Here is a 16,652-nt window from a genome sequence, read left to right on the forward strand (position 1 = left end):
CGCAGTCACCGATATCGCCGATCCGATCGCCAAGCGGAATCGCCGCGACTACGAGCATCGCGTAAAATCACCGTGCTTCGACGAAAGGAGAGAATGCTTTGACGTTGGAGAATCGTGACGTTTTTAGACCGGCGTAGAAGCAAAGGCAGCCACGAAAAGTATCGAATCAATATTTGTTATCGGACGAATTCCAGATGCTCCGTGCGATTTCGCCTCGCAAAGTGGAATTTGTTCGTGCGTCAGCATTAAACTTCAGGTTTCGCGTGGGCGGCGGTGCAGCCCCGGTGAAATCGATTAAACCGCGCGCTGAAAATCGTACAACGTAAATACACAGGCGGACGGGGTGGGGCCATTTTCTAAAACGAGATTGCGTAACAAGTTACAAAGCCGTATATTAGATTCTATCTTCGACTTTGTTTTCACCGCCGTTTTAACGGATATTAAAGGACATTTCCGATGGTTAAAACGAAATGAAACAACTTTCTGAATATCCCGCAATTGCTGCAAGTAACACGGCAATAGTATCTAACTCGTTTAAGAACGCGTTTAACGTTGTTGCGCTATTTGAATTTCTCCCTTTCGTTTCGACAAGTCGAAATAATCATCGGATATAACGGCGCTTGTCCAGCCGTTCGAGTCTGTAATATCGAAATGAACCGAGAAAATCGCCCGTTTCAATTATTATTTGTGTCTTTGTTCGTAGAACCTATTAGCGATCCGGTGTTCTAATTAAACAACGCGATTTTCCCTCCGTTTCCAGGCTCCGGTGTATACAGGGGTGTCCTGGGTTTTAACGCCTGAACGTTGTCGATGTATCGTAGGTACGAGTCTATCGTTGATAAGAGGAAAATGTTACGTAAACGTAGGTCGTTTAAAGCTTTCTCAGCAAGTTGCGACAAAAGTATGAAATACGAAGGAAACGGTGGAAGACTCGCCGCTTATTTACCTTCACTCTGCTTATTCAAAGATAGCTGATTCTCCATCTCGAGATGATCCATTTAGATACCAAGGTGAAACGAAATAGAAACGCAGTTAATAGATTCTATTTTCGATCGTTGCCAATTTCTCGTATCGTCAAGAGCGGTAGATGTCTTTCTCTTTTCCTTTTTTTTTTTTTTTTTTTTTCGGGTTGTGAGAGCCTGGCTACTCCGTGTAGATAAGCGATAAGTAGACCGTGGACTTCTCCGTGCGATTTCACGTTTTCGCGAAAAGGACCGAGGAAATGGAAGTTGCATGGTAATTTGTTTCGCTTGCTACAATGCTAAATTTACGACGAGTACCTTACTTTGAATATTTTATACATTTTCGTATATTACGCGCGTCGCCTGATTTTTGACCAGCTACAAATTTGTCAGAAGCGGATAAAAATCCGGGCTCCAGCGAATAAGTAACAGCAACGTATACAGATGTGATAAACGAGATAAGTTACGATCATTTTCCCCAGCAGAGTCGTTGGAAAACGTAAAATTTCTGTTGAGGATTAGAAGATTTGGAATAAAGAAGCGTTGGATCATGCGAACGAAACATAAAATCCGCGCTTAGCAGGCGTAGAATGTTTTTAAACACGTTTCAACGATATGGTTAAACGTTGTTTCGGGTGAACATTTTTCAGTTTAGCGCACGCAAGTATTTGGTAAAAGCCGCTACAGCACGAAGCTCGCGTAATTAATGCGTACAAAGTGGACGAAAAGGAAATGTGTTAGTTCTTTATTTTTTAGAGTTTTATTTTTCCAGCCAGATAACGCAACGAAAAATCGTATTCGCGTGCGAACAACGATAACATTTTTCGGCGTTATGTCCGCTATTACGAGTAATTTCCTGATGTAAGGTTAAATACCTTCCGAGCTTACGCTGCGCTTTCCAACGCGCAGTATTCATTCGCGTAATAACGATCAGTATTAATTTCCAGAATTGTTCAGATCGTACCGTACTTCCTTCCGAGTTGAAACTTTCTTTCCAAACTCTTTCTTTCTTCCTTCCTTCCTTCCTTTTATTCTATTTTCCAATTTCTATCATCCTATCTTTATTTCTATATATTATATTATATTTCTAGTTTCCTTTTGTTGCAGTTTCAAAAAAAAGCTAATATATAATAAACTTCCATTCGGTACTTGCTACATCTTTTTTGTCAATTTTTCAATTTCATTGTATTAGGTGGTCCGAAAAGTTTCTTTCGTTTCATAAGGAAATAAAATAAACAACATTTTCCGTTTTATATTATTTTATCGAATTACGTATGATACATCTTGAAGCAATTTCAAAAATGCAATCCTGCTTTTCTTTCGCACGTTTCGCCAAAAAAGGTGGACACGGAAGAATGTCGAATGGAACTCGACATACGAGTGCAAAGGGTTAAAAGACGTTTCAGCAGCAAGTCGACGAACGAAGCGACATATTCCGGACGATAAAGTTAGAAGAGACATCCTGTATAACAATAGCAAATTTAAAAAATCGTACTCAGATCGACACGTCTGCCGAACGTGTGGAATATTAAAGAATTATCGAAAGAGCGTTAGAACCTCTGCTCTACCAAAAATCCAAACTTTTTGCATGGAAACTTTCCTTCAGGATGACAAATTAATTTCGGTCGACGGAATCGCCGGGCTCTGATGTTATTCCTCGGACGCGGAATGCGTCGATTCACCGTTGCGGGAGGCCGGCATAATCTGGTCGGCAGATCTCGACGAGAGGCGAGCGTAGATGGCGAGTTTAGACAAGGGTTGCCGCTAAATGGATTCGAGCGGGGCGAGTAAAGCACGAGCGAGCGAAGCTAGACGCTTTCTGACTGGTGGCTGTGCAGCAGTTCGACAGGCCACGGGATCGCGATTGCTCTGGCGTATCGCGACGACGACGACGACGACGACGTTTAAAGCGAGTCGCGTGGTAAAAGCGTGGCGAAACTCGCAAAGTGTCTGCAGGCTCTCTGACACGCGGACAATCTCGTTACGCGTCGAGCTGAAAAATTCAACGCTTCTGCATGTTTCTCGGCAAATGATTGTTCCTTTCTTCGTCGCCCTGCCACATCGTTTGCTCGTTACGAGCGTTAAAGAGTCGATCAGAGAGACTTTAAACGTTGGCAGATCTATCAACTTGTTGGATTTTGTAAAATAGTCGGCGATAAGATTCGAACACTTGCGAACACGTTTCCAAACTTCATTAGCATTCTAATAACATTGGACTAGCGTGATTACGTTGATGTAGTTGCAAACTAATCTGCAAACCTGTACAGAAGCTACAAGATATTTAGCGCAAGCATGCGTGTACGTATTAGGTTGTCCGAAATGTTTCTCCCATTTTATTAGGAAATAATGTGTTTTATTGTTGAAGTGGTCGCCACATCTAGGAAATCTGGTGTTTTTAGTTTTCTCAAGTTTAGTTTTCACTAAAGCCATCGACATGTATCGTATAAACGATAGAAGGCGGACCATAGACAGTACACAGGCGACGATGGCTTCGGGGTTTCCACTTATAGGGTAATACTGGTAGCGTGCGGATTTGACCCAGCTCAAATTATATTCCTACTTGTACTTACACTTTTGTATTAAAATATATTTTCTACTTTACGATTTTGTCCACGCGTTCTTCTATTCGTACATCTAATAACCTCAACATTTATATTAGTTTATTGAATTATGCACGAACATAATAATAGAAATGCGATGGAATGGATTATACCTAATTCAATAAAATAATATAAAAGAGAAATTCTTGTTCATCTATTATCGCCTTATGAAAGGAAAGAAACTTTCCGGACAACCTAATATATATCTCGCGGAGATGACAACAGCGTGCAAACAAGCAATTATCTGGCATATTAACGAGCTTCGTTTGTTACCTGTCTAAGACGATAGTTCATGGGATTCAGAATGTGTATTAATTCTTCGCCAAATGCGTATTTGCAGTAACTTCTACGTACCTATTTATACAGAGTATTCAGGCTATTACTTTCCAACGTTCTTGCCGCGAACGACGAGGATCAGGGAAGAGATGAATAGTTCAAAGTCAGCTACACGTATTCACGATAACATCATTTTCGCATGTGCAAAAATCCACGTACACTTTTTACGGTCGCGCCACCTTTTTTAGATGAAAACCTACCTTTTCTTTGTATACGTCGAATGTTCTCGTTCTACGAAAAAGAGTATCGGAGTGACACGATGGAAAACTGATCGGAAGATATTTTAATTTCGTAGAATATCGTACGACGTACAAGGAGACGTGTGACGCAACGTAACTCTTTGTATTTACGTTTTCTTCGTCTCGCACAATAATAAATCCTGCGAAATTAAAGCTGAGATAAGTCTTTTAAACCGGTCAATTTTCCATCGTATTATCGTAATACATCGTGGTGAAATGACGGGAGCATTCGATGTATACGTAAAAAAGGAGGTAGGTTGATATACGCAAAAAAGAGAGAGAGAAGTTCTCGTGCAAGATGCACGTGCAATTTTACACTTGCGAGAAAAATATTATCGCGAATACGCAGTTCACTTCCAGCCATTCATCTTTTTCCCCTTTCATCTTTCCCTCGCTTCTACTTGGCTTCCGTTCACGGAAAAAGCTACGCCGGCAACACTAATAACGTGAACACCCTATATATACACGCACATTGCCAGATCGGATTCACATTTTACCGGTATAATTATGACAGTCGCGTCTCGTCGCAGTGTCGCTGAAGTTTCCGAATGTTTTACATAATACACACACGCGAGCGTCTAGCCGCTATCTGCGCCTATGAAAATTCCATTTTCCTGTACGCGTTGTACGAATAAATCTCGTGCGAGAAACCTGCCACGGACGAACGAAGGATTAAGATTAATTTCAAAAATTCAGTCGATACGTCGTCTAGTGGAATGAAAATTCCGTAGAATGGAAATTGCACGCGCGAAAGGAACGAGGCGAAGGTAAACGCAACGCGATGTTTATTGGATCGGTGGCGTCGCGCGGGCCAATTACACCGCAAAAGTGGCAGCAATAAGACGGGCCTGGCTGGATGTTTCGATGAAAAAGCCGTCCCGATGATCGGTCGGAAGCCGGTTTCCTCGTGGCAACCCCGCGGTGAGCGAAGTGAATCCAGGCTGGATGAATATTCAACGGCGTTCCACTTCGTTGTCCCCGTATCGGCGGCCACTTTAATTCGATCGGTGGCGATGAAGCGCGGCGCCCGCAAAATTTCGACTCGAACCAGCTCGAATTTATATACTCGACACTGGTCATGGACCCTTCAAGGACGTACTTAATTCGCGGTCGCTTTTTACCACAGGGGATAGCCGCGTGTTTTTCATCCAACGTGCGAACGGAGATACGGACAGAAGATCGGTTAACACGCGCGCGTTACCGATCCAACGATTTCTAGCGTTTAAAATTGCCGGATTAGCAGGAAGTTTATGGATCGAGGCGTACAGGAACACGCGGTAATTTTACGAAACGTTGAATTTATATTTGATAAGAGCGACGAATAAATGTGGTACTTACGTACCACGGAATAGATGATCGTTAGCAGCGTGATGAAAATATTTGTCGCGTAAAAGTTACTGAAATTCAGTGCACAGGTTTTGAAAATAAATTAAAATATTTTGTTATACAGCACGAGACAGATATGCTAGATATAGATATACTAGATATACATAGAGAGAGAGAGAGAGAGAGAGAGAGGAAGATTTGGCTGTTATTTGTGAGAAACTCAGAGTTACAGAAGCGTGTAATATTTCTGTACAGATATTATGCTTCGCACTATTGTATTTTACGTTCTTAAAATTGCGTACTTCATCGCGTTTCTGTTTCTGTGCGTTGTGGAAGTTTTGGGCGCTACGAGGATGTGATTTTTGAAGGCGCAGGGAATAAGGAACACAAGAGATAAGCTCCGAGGTCAAAGCTTTGGCGTAGCTTTTAAATACGAGAGATGTTAAGCTTGCCGATTGAAAACGTAGACCACGAGCGTGAATGCAATTAATGGTTGGTCCTAATCCGAAGAGAAAGGACCAACGTGTGTAAAGGTAGAAGTAAAAATATGTTTGAAAATCGTGGAGTTAATATGAACGCGATATATTTACCCATTTTCTCAACGTGACTTCTGAACAATGTGGCATTTAATTGCCGTTTAATAGCCAGGTATTAAAACGCCACAAGTAAGAACGAGAAGCGACGTATTCGATTACATTTGCATATCTGCAAAACGGTTAATCCCGAGTGATTAAACTCGCTAAGTGAATCTCCGTGTCGGTACATTTGGTCTTGAATCGAGAATGGTCGACCGACGAACGAGTTAAGCCGTACGGATGCCTTCGGCAAATGCGGCTTCGTTAACAAATGCTCTTTGTGGTCTCTGGCCACGGATTGACGAACGAGAAGTTTCGCCTAACCTCGGCCTAAACTCGCGCTTGTTAGACGAGAATGCGTGATCGGCCCGGTGGAACCTCTGTTTAAGCTGTTCCGTATTCTGTGTGTTCTACTTTTGCTTACTTTCGTCGTATTAAGATCGGGGTGGCATTTAATTTTAAGGCGAAGCACGTGACGATGTTTCGGCAAGAATAACAGTGCCGGCGTGTTCGGAATCTTTTCTTCTGCAATTAAGTTTACGCAAGACATTTTTCCAGGGAACGTGCCTCTAAGCTTTTTCCTAGATACGTTAAACTGATGTTGTTTCAAAGACAGCTCGTAATTCGATAGAATTCGGATAATTCGCGATCGGAATCATCGTTGGACAAGTTTCCAGATAAATCTTTTTGTACAACGCATACTTGTAAACGCTTATAATTAATATTTACACAATTATAATATAGCAAATGCTAAAACTTGCAAACCTTCTATCGAGATATGTATAATTTTATGTGCTAGACTAGATTAGCTGCGTAGTAGTGATACTTGTATGTGAATATCAGTGTGTGGAAGTATGTGTATGCGTGGCGTCTCGAAAACAAAGGAATGTAAACTGTTCGGTTAACAGTCTGGTATGGAAGAACGTGGTGAGACGCGTGCAAGTGTGTATCGATGAATATCTTTGAAATCCTTTATCAAATAGATATATAACTATTCTAATATAAATTCTAAATGTAAATTTAGTGTTCCTGTACTATTATTTCGGCGATTAAGATGCAAAATTCTCAATACCTCCTAACACGAAAAGATGTCTCTTTTTAATCTTACGATTATGTTCGGTTAAAAGTCTGTTCGCCGATTACGCAATGTTACGATTGCGTGAACTCGTCAACGAATTTCGCGATAATTCTACGTAATATTACGTTGAAATTAACCGAACTAAAATCTCTGCTTTCGTTGAAGAAAGGTTTGTACGAGAAGATTAATGCGAAGAAAGACGACGGTTGGGTTACAGCAGATTCGAACGTGGTAGAACGTTTAATTCAACTGTTGCTAGAATTATTTTTATAAATAAAAAGGATAAAGTGGATAAAAGGAAAGGAATTTAAATTTCGCAAATGGCGCGAGATAAATTACAGAAATACAAACATTTCTGATTCATCGAGGAATGTTCGAGCATTCCTTTCGAAATAACAAATAGCCGACGATATTCCAACTTGATATCCCTTCGTAACGACACGGATTTCTCTTCCTAAACGTTTGTTTAACAAACTTCCATCGACCATTACGCGCCAAGTTGGAGTGAAAAATGAGCGCGAATTATTCGCAGCCGCAACGACTATCAAGTTTCCCCTGTTGTTGCTTTTCGAAGTTACCTCTTCCGTTTTACAAATCGACGTTCTAATTGAACTGCGCAATTCTTCCCATTATCCAGTTTGCAAGCTTGCAACGTGATAAATATGCATAAGCAACTTACCCATCCTTTCTTATATCTTGTAATAAATTTACATCTGATCCAAGCACAGATTGTTGCAACGTATTAACGCTATTAATTCACGGTCTTGCTAGACTTATTAGATCGCTGGAAACCAGCAAACCAATGACAGCCTATCGTGTATGTTGTACGCGTAATTTATTACGCGCTAGTAAGTTTAAAAGGAAATGAAACTTTCTGCAGACTTAGAAAGAAGAACGTTTCCGTTTCTTCGGTATCTTCGCTCCCCTTTTACATCGTAATATGAAATTATTTACTATTATCGTCTATTTAATTTCGCATTCGTAAAATCCTAGAAATGCTTTTGACTATCACAGTTCCTTTTAGATTCATTTTCTCGTACTTTTATCTCGTACTTTTTCAACTCGCTTCTTCGTTAACCAACCGCTCGTTCTCTTCACCTATTCCGCTTAATTTCTACTTCACCACTACCTAAGTCTCTATCCTTGGTCTGCTTTGTCAATACGAAAATGTACAAGCGATTTTACCAATTTTCCTTTTAACGTTCCGAAAACTCTAAACGAACAGCGTTCGCTCTACGATTAATCCACGGTACCGTGCGTATCAGCCTTAAGTCGAAGCAAAAACGTCATTTCCGCGGTAATTACAACTTGCCCCATCGAAAATGAAAAGAAGAGAATCACCACCGACCTGTTTTACGGTAAAAGTTATACGACCTTCCGTTGCAATCATTTCCAAGTCCAATCGAAATCATTCCGAAGAGTCTGGAAAATCTAGAAAATCCTCGAGAGATACTGGCGCTGAGAACCGCTGGCTTAAACGAATTCCCCAAGATCCAGCGTCTTTCCTCCGACCGGTAAGTGCTTCCGATCCAAGGAGGCGCAGTCGCTAATTGTCCCAATAAGAAGCGCAAGCGGAAGTCCGCAGAGACGGCGGAGGATCGACGTTGAACGTCGTCCAGCGTTTGTCAGATTAAACGAGCAGCCGTGAAGGGTTCGCGAAAGCTAATCGCGTAACTCGCTCAAATGAACCGCACACAGTGGTTGCAACGGGGTCGGTCTCCGAGGCAGTCGCGGGGCTTTCCGAAGCCCTGAAATCGAGTCCCCAGGCGCAATCCATGTCCACGGATTCCTGCGTTTATCTTGCCAGGTTGAAGTTGCTCAGATTCCACGAGTCCCGGAACGTTCCAACTTTCCCCTGTCGATTTCTGTCGGTGGCCAGGAGGGTGGAAGGTGCAAGAGGGTTGACCACGTTTCCAAGGTTAGGATCGCGACTCGAGCATGCGTGTATACATATATCGTATATTCGAGATTCGTTTCGACGTTTAAGATCACCTTGCGCAGTGGCGGACGAAAATAAATTTGTGGCTTCTAAGTAATTTGTCTGGTAACTTTTGCGTCAGATATCTTCCATCGCGTTGCCGATGGTCACAGTATTTTAGAGTAGGTTAGTACGTATTGTGTTGAGTCGCTTATTTTCTAAAATTGTGGCACTTTTTATTCGGTTGTTTATTTATATCGAGATATGTACAATTTTGTGTGCTACACTAGATTGGTCGCGTAATAGTGACACACGTATATGAATATGAGTGGAAGTATGCGTGTGCGCGGCTTTTCGAAAAACAGATGAACCTTAGTGTTCCTTTGCTTTTATTTCGGCAATTAAGATCCACAATTCTAAACAATTTATTCATTTGATGTAAACATTTCATATGGGATACGTCCGAAAAGTGTCTTTCTTTTACAGATCCGTCTTTTACAACGACGCATCTTTATACAAACATGAAACCTAATCCGTCGAACGTTGTGACTTTTATCTTGCAAAAACAAAATGGATCATACGTAATTCGATAAAGAAAGAAACTTTCCGGATGACCTAATGTTATTGCAGTGGTCAAGTCCGTCACGGTATATTAAACGAATGTTACGTTTAAAATGACACGGAATGGCGAAACAAACGTAAAGTATCGGTGAACTTGTTAACTGGGTTAGATAATTTAGCGACGATATCGGTGTATTCAAACGGGCAGGAATAAACACTCGAAGCGAGAACGTAGGAGGATACTCGACGACATCCCCTCAGGTGCATACGGTTGTTAACGTCAGCGGGAATCGTTGAATAGTAAACATATCCGTTGAGTGTTCCGCGAAAGTAAATGAAATCAGCGGCGATGCTCCTACGTTCCAAGCTCGTGAGATTCAGTGTTCGCATAATATCAGAGTAGTTATGGCCGGTGGCAGACACTGGTTGACCAAGTTTGTAGGCAGAACGTGTCTGACAAATTTACCGTTTGCATCGTTTCAGCCTGTCTCTTACGACGTTGCTCGAATCGCGGCAACTAGACGACTGACGCAAATTCCACCTAAAGCTAAAGGAACAAAACTAAAGTACGATACTTTATGACACCGGTTCGCGCCAGTTGTATTTTAACTTTCTTCTGTCCGCTACCGCAGGTCGTTGAATTCGCTCGTTTAGCGGCTACAACGGAGCGCCGTTGTCAAAGACGTAGTCGAAAGAACATCGACTTTACCCGATACTTGACAGGGTATCTCGAGTAAAACAAGATATTTTCATTAGTAAAATGTGTTGAGGCTGGGAAGGATCGCAGAGACGCGCCTTCAATTGAAATGTCGAGGAAACGATATCAATCTCGCGCGAGCAGTCGATAAATCAATCGGTGGAAGCAATTAGAATTCCGGAGAGGTGGCGTGGTGCGTTAAACTTTCGTTTTCCGTCTCGATCGTTTGACGATCCGTCACGGGGATGCGTCGTTTTTATTAAAGTTCCCTTAACCGTGGAGCCAACAGAAGGGACTAGAAGAACGGAAGGAACGATCGGCAAACGTCGTTACCCTGCCACGACGAGGTTAAAAAAGTTTTCGCGACGCGACGGAAGTTTTTTCGCCGAGGCTGTCGCCTCTCGACCTTCGACGCCCGATATCACGCACCTCCGAAGGCCAAACGACTGGCTCGAATTCGTAACGAGACGGGTCTACCGGAGCGAGTTTGCCAGACGAAATTTTTCTATCGTCATACTCGATCAATTTAGTCCGAACCCCTTTTACCAACTTTCGTAAACAACGGTGGAACACGATAAGATTCCCTAAAACGTGGCTACATTGCAGTCTTGGACATATTGTACGCTTCTTCTCCAATTGCCAGCTTCGTATCTTTTCTTTTTTCTCTTCTTTCCACGTAATTAACGATTCGCCAGTACCGCACGTCGGATAAATTGCTAGGGGAAAGTCGTACAGTAAGTACACTCTACGTTTTTGTAGTGTAACTCAGGTTACACGTGGTGAAAATTAAATTTGGAAAGAGTAATTTGTAAAAGAAACGAATCGTTGTTGAATTTTTACAGAAACAAGGTAAATAATGTAAATAAGTTAATGGGGGGTTAATAAGTTAATCTGCAGAGGTAAGAAAGTTGTAATTCGCAGCGGACGAAAGTCTGTCGTCCAATATCGGCCTGCTTGGTAGATTGCAAGGCCTGAGTGTATATTGGGTTGGCAACTAAGTGATTGCGGATTTTGTCAATACCATCTAATGACAAAATCCGCAATCATTTAGTTGCCAACCAATAGATGTAATAATTAGTAAAAACATTTTGATGGAATAGAATCGCTGAATGAGTACGTCTGTCACGATGAATATCACGAGTGAAACGATCGATGTTTTCTTGGTCTGTGCGTCGGCCACGCGGGCCCATCTTTTACATTTGATGCGACAAAAATATTATTAATAATCGTCTCGCAGCATATGAAATTTTCGTTGAACGATTCTTTGTGAACGGTGAATTGGTTCGTCAAAGTTTAGTTTGCTCCTTGGTAGGCTGTTTGTTTCTCTTACCTGTCCATTCCCCTAACTTCCTTCCTCCCTTCAAAGGATTTTAATCGTAGCAAAAAGATTGTGAAGATTTAAAAAACCGATAGCCATTTACGTGTACCTGGTAGCGTAGGAATGACGCAAAAGGATCACCCAATTACCTGAAAAATAAGGAAAAGTCTATGGGAAGTAACTTTTGTTGTACAGGGAAAGTCTTGGAACTCTGACAATACCGAGAGAAAAGGAACTACAATACACCGGAATACGTTGCTTAGCGCTGCAGTATTCGTTTTGTTCTCCATTTACGGTGCGGTTGACTAACAATTAACCGAAACGACAACTTGCTTTGAGCGGCGCTCTCCTATTTGTAGAAGATAGCACGGTTTTTCCACCGAGACGACTTTATTGGCAACGTTCGAGTCATCTCTCTCTGTTGTTCGTTTCTTTGCCTCTTTATCAGGGCGTGTTCTTTTAAATCTTCCCGCGCCGTACCAGTTGTATACATTGGCGACTGTCAGTTTGACGTTCGCCTCGATCTCTCTCATCCGTAGCCGCTAGCATAGCTGCTTTAATTCTGATTTAATTTATTTCTTCTTGTATCGTAACGACGTCCAAGCGATCCTTGCCGCTAACACTATCTCGATTCACCTCACAATCGTCTGATTCCAAGCAGCCTCAACTCCCTCGAAGGAACTGGAATTCCAGCGTTTTCCAAATTTGCCGCTCCCTTGGAACAACGCTCGCGGCAAGCGAGCAGCCGGCCGGCTAATTTCATTTCGCCGCTGAACGCAAAAAGACGCCGTGTTTCAGCTAGAAAGGGAAGCGTGTAACGAGGACGAGTACTAGTTGACAGGTAGGTCACGCTTCGAAGCGCGTCAGTACTCGTAATAGTAGCGGGTCCTCTGGGAAGGGTCAGAGGTTCCGTCGAAAACGCTCTAAGCGCAGCGAGGGAGAGAAAACAGCACGGCTGCGACGAGGATAGGGATGGAAAGAAGGGTACGAAGAAAAGGGGCCGCGAACATCAGGGTACGGTTGCTGGCCGTTCGAACGAAGCGGCCAATCTACCGGAATTGAACCCGTGGATCTTTCTTGCAAGGTGAACAGCTAGCCTGGCGGACACTTGGGGCTGGTCTCGCGAGGAACGTGATCGGGACATGTGCCAGAACGCGGCTCGATGCCGGTCTATGAGATTCAGACGACGTTGTGACGCAGCGATTGAAGGATTTGGTTGGCCAACGGGGAAATTGTACGAATAATTACGGAGAGCGATCGAATTTTCTGCGCGAGGAAAATTCAGAAACGCGAGGCGGGGAATTGTGCGGACAAAATTAACCAGTCGGCTGTTGCGACCGCTTTGAAAATTGTGCACCTAAAATGCGTCGCGTAAAGTAAGCGGCGACGAGTACACTCGTCGAAAACGTTTCCGATTGAATGGAACCGAAGCGTTTTATCGAGAGAGCTTCATGTACGTGTGAAACATATGGGAGCCAGCCGTTTGGAAATTTTAACGTCACCTTCGCGGCACGTTTCAAGGCCGGAACGCGAGGTCAGATACGCGAAAGCACGGAAAGCCTCGATACGGGCGACGAGTTCCATCTCGCATATTTTTTCGTATCGTTCTCATTTTTCCAGATACTTGAGCGCCTTCGGTTAAACTGAAAATACCGTGCCTGGGGATGGAAGCTACACTTACCGAGCAGAGCAGATGGACCGAAATAGGATTCGCGAATATCGTGAACCGTTACGCGCGATGCGATGGTGCGACCGTAAAGTAGCGGAGATGTCGTTCGTCCGATACAGCCCGGTATATCGCTATATCGCCATACAAGTTGGTTTAAACCTCGTAATTAACGATACAAGTACAGGAGGATGTCAGCGATAAGAGTAGACATGGAGTACGGAAGTGACGCGCAAAGAACATAGGTGAGGCCAGAAGAATATAATATGCAGCGAAAGAGTATGCGATTTGGTCTACTTCGTAATGTACTTCCCATTCCGTGACGTGCTTTACCAAGTAGGCCAAATCGCTGTAATATATATAGTATATAATATAATAAATAAGTCCAAGGGCTTAGAATTGCATAATAAATGATAATAATTGAAGTGTTATTGGGTGTGGTGCGTTAAATAATCACTCGGTGTTTAAGTCAACGATATATTTATTAACAAGAGCCTTCTTTTGATCGCGTCGCGTATCGCTCTCGGTTTCGCTAGTCAATCTCGCTGCTCTGTTACAACTCGACTTTATCGCTTCCTGGTTCGAACCTAACTGTCGATCGGATTCGATTCTTTTCTTTTTGTCACCCCTCGATATCCCCACTATCCACGCGTTTAGGCACTTCGCTTAGGTAAGTTCCCCATTATTTCGTAGCGTCTGACTGGGAAAATTGAATATCGCGAAAAGGAAATGTGAAACCTGTTGCGAAGAAAGCCACTTCGTTAGAGGATAAGAGTATGCGCCATTGCTTCTTGCAGCCGCGTTGTATCTTTATTTGCTCGTCTTTTCGACTGCGTAATTTCAGCCGTCCAATCCAGCCAACTCGAACTTCGCAGGTGGAGATTTCATAGAGAAGAGGAGACATCCGGAATCGAACGGACGTCACGGGATGCATACGCGATCGTTGTACCGCGATTCAAGACTCGCTCGTGCTATATGTATACGTACGTATATGGTTAGTAGAGAAAGGCGACGAGGAAGATCTGCGAAAGGCAGGGGACGGCGGATATTCCCATGGCTCGGAGAATAGATTGCTTTCGCGTGCACGCCGGTCCCCGGTGGCAATTTCTACCTCTTCGCCAACAGACATGCTTGTATCTCCCGCGGAGCAACGGTCGGCTATACCCGAGATTCACTTAGCGCGTTTCGATAACGCGACACGTTCCTGAATACGTCTCAGCGATCAGCGAACGTGAGATTCCGTGCAGATCTCGTTCTCCGCCCGCGAAGATCCGTTCCGGTTAACCCGACACAATCGGATTTTCTGTCCCGGACTTGGAGATGATTAGAGCGAAAGATAGTAGCTTCGGGTGTATAATAATTTATCACGGTTATAATATTCTTTTCGTTGTATTTTATAACGGGAGATTGTAGTCTCGGGTGGCTATAATTTCTTCCTTTTCGTTTCCAGAGGGAAAATCGTTGTAGAAATCTCGATTTAACTCAGGGACGGTTATGACGAAAGATTGTTATCTACGGTTAATGATGAAATCGTGACTAGAGAATCTTTTTTAATATTAAGATAATTAATATTAGTATAACGAATAGTAATTAATGATTATAGAGGAAAGGATAGAATAAGATGTGGTAAAAGCGCAATAGGAGATTACCAGTGGGGAAGAATGGCGTCGTGGAAAGCAAACAGAAGCACGTTACTGTGTAAGCTTTTAGGTAGATGAAGTGATTGTAATTGATTGCCACAACACTAACGGTAATTAATGGTAGCAGAAGAAATAGCAAAAAAATAGAATAAAAAGGTAAGCCTTTGAAAATATACAACTGAAAAATAGAAAGATAATGTTGCTATATAATACAAAAAAATAATTCTCTTAAACTTGATAAATCCACCCTTGAAAACGTATAAACGCGTTTACATAAAACAAGTACGTGTCTTCTAAAGAAAATGTACTGTGAGTTAGAAAGAAACTGATTCAAACTAAACTAAGAAACCTGTCTATTAACCTTCCTCCTTTCCCGTTAAAAAGCTCCAAAATTCACTCCGACGAACTAAAAGAATCTTAAAGTTCCGCTTCGCTCCTACCGAGCCGCGCGAACAGCCGTACAGAGAAACGAGAAAAACAAATCTAGCTGGCCATCCTCGAGGAAAAACACCAAGTCCATCCGGTCGAGTTACTCGTTTTGTTATTGCAACTTGTTGCGAGTATCGGCTCTATCCGACAAAATCAACCACTTTCCTCTGGCGCCCGGGCCACAGCCGGTACACTCGCGAGTTTCGTACGGTGGAGGCGGTTCGTAGCCAATTTACAAAGTGGCCTCGTCGAAGGCGAAACTTCCATTGGAAAGGAATCGTATCACCGGGCGGTCCTTCGATCGCCGATAAACGAACGGAAAGTTGAACGAAAGTCGTCGACGGCGAACAGACGACAAAGGGCTGGTCGATAGAAACGCGTTTTCCCTAATCTCGTCGACTCGAGTGGCACTCCGACTCGTCAAGGTTCTTAACCCTTTGGCGATGAAGCACGTGTACTGGATGGTTCAAAGTTATGGAGTTACCACCTGCTTGGTCGAACGGGTGGCGCGAGGAAAACAGTCTCTGATCATTAGAATTAAGATCATTCGATATTTCTAAATAATTGACATTCTAAATTGAGAAAAAAGTTAGTTGTAGTCGTTTTCGTGCTAGAAATAATAATTTTAACGGCCTCGAGTCTCTGTACGACCGACGAATACTTGAAAATATAAAATATGTGTTATAATATTTGGCAGACGAAACAAATTTTTGTTTAGCTTCCTTTCCCGTAGTTACGTTCGTAAAAACGTAAAAATGCATAAAAATCCGCTGTCTGCTCATTGTAATATTTAGTGGGTCTTCGCAGTCTGGCGTGTACGTAATTGTAATCTCTTTTCCTCATCAGTGAACGAAGCGTACGTACGTTGTTGCCTTTGTGTAATAACGAATTTTACGCTACTTGCATTTCAAACTCTCCCTTTGTCCACTCTATTAAAAAAAGAAAAACGAACCAATACTTTATCAGTCTCATCAATAACGATATTAATGCGCATAATTCAACTATCTGTTAACGTTTAGTAATCAGAAATCATGCTTCTTTATACTCATTGTCCTCTAAACTTTCTTCTCATCCACTCTAGTAGAAAAAGAAAAAATCACTCGATATTTTATCAATTTCATCAATGACACGAACGTATATTCAACCATCTGTTAATGTCTACCGACCAGAAATCATGTTTTTTTTTCTATACTATCGCTTCAACGTTCAGCCAAAGTGAACGCATCTTTCTTTGCAGTGAAAACACGCTGCATCTAAAAGGTTAACAGTTGCGTGGCCGATTGAAGCCCTATAGCGTTCCGCGCCCT

The sequence above is a fragment of the Bombus pyrosoma genome, linkage group LG12 (genome assembly GCF_014825855.1).
Source record: "Bombus pyrosoma isolate SC7728 linkage group LG12, ASM1482585v1, whole genome shotgun sequence".
In the NCBI taxonomy this organism is placed as follows: Eukaryota; Metazoa; Arthropoda; class Insecta; order Hymenoptera; family Apidae; genus Bombus; species Bombus pyrosoma.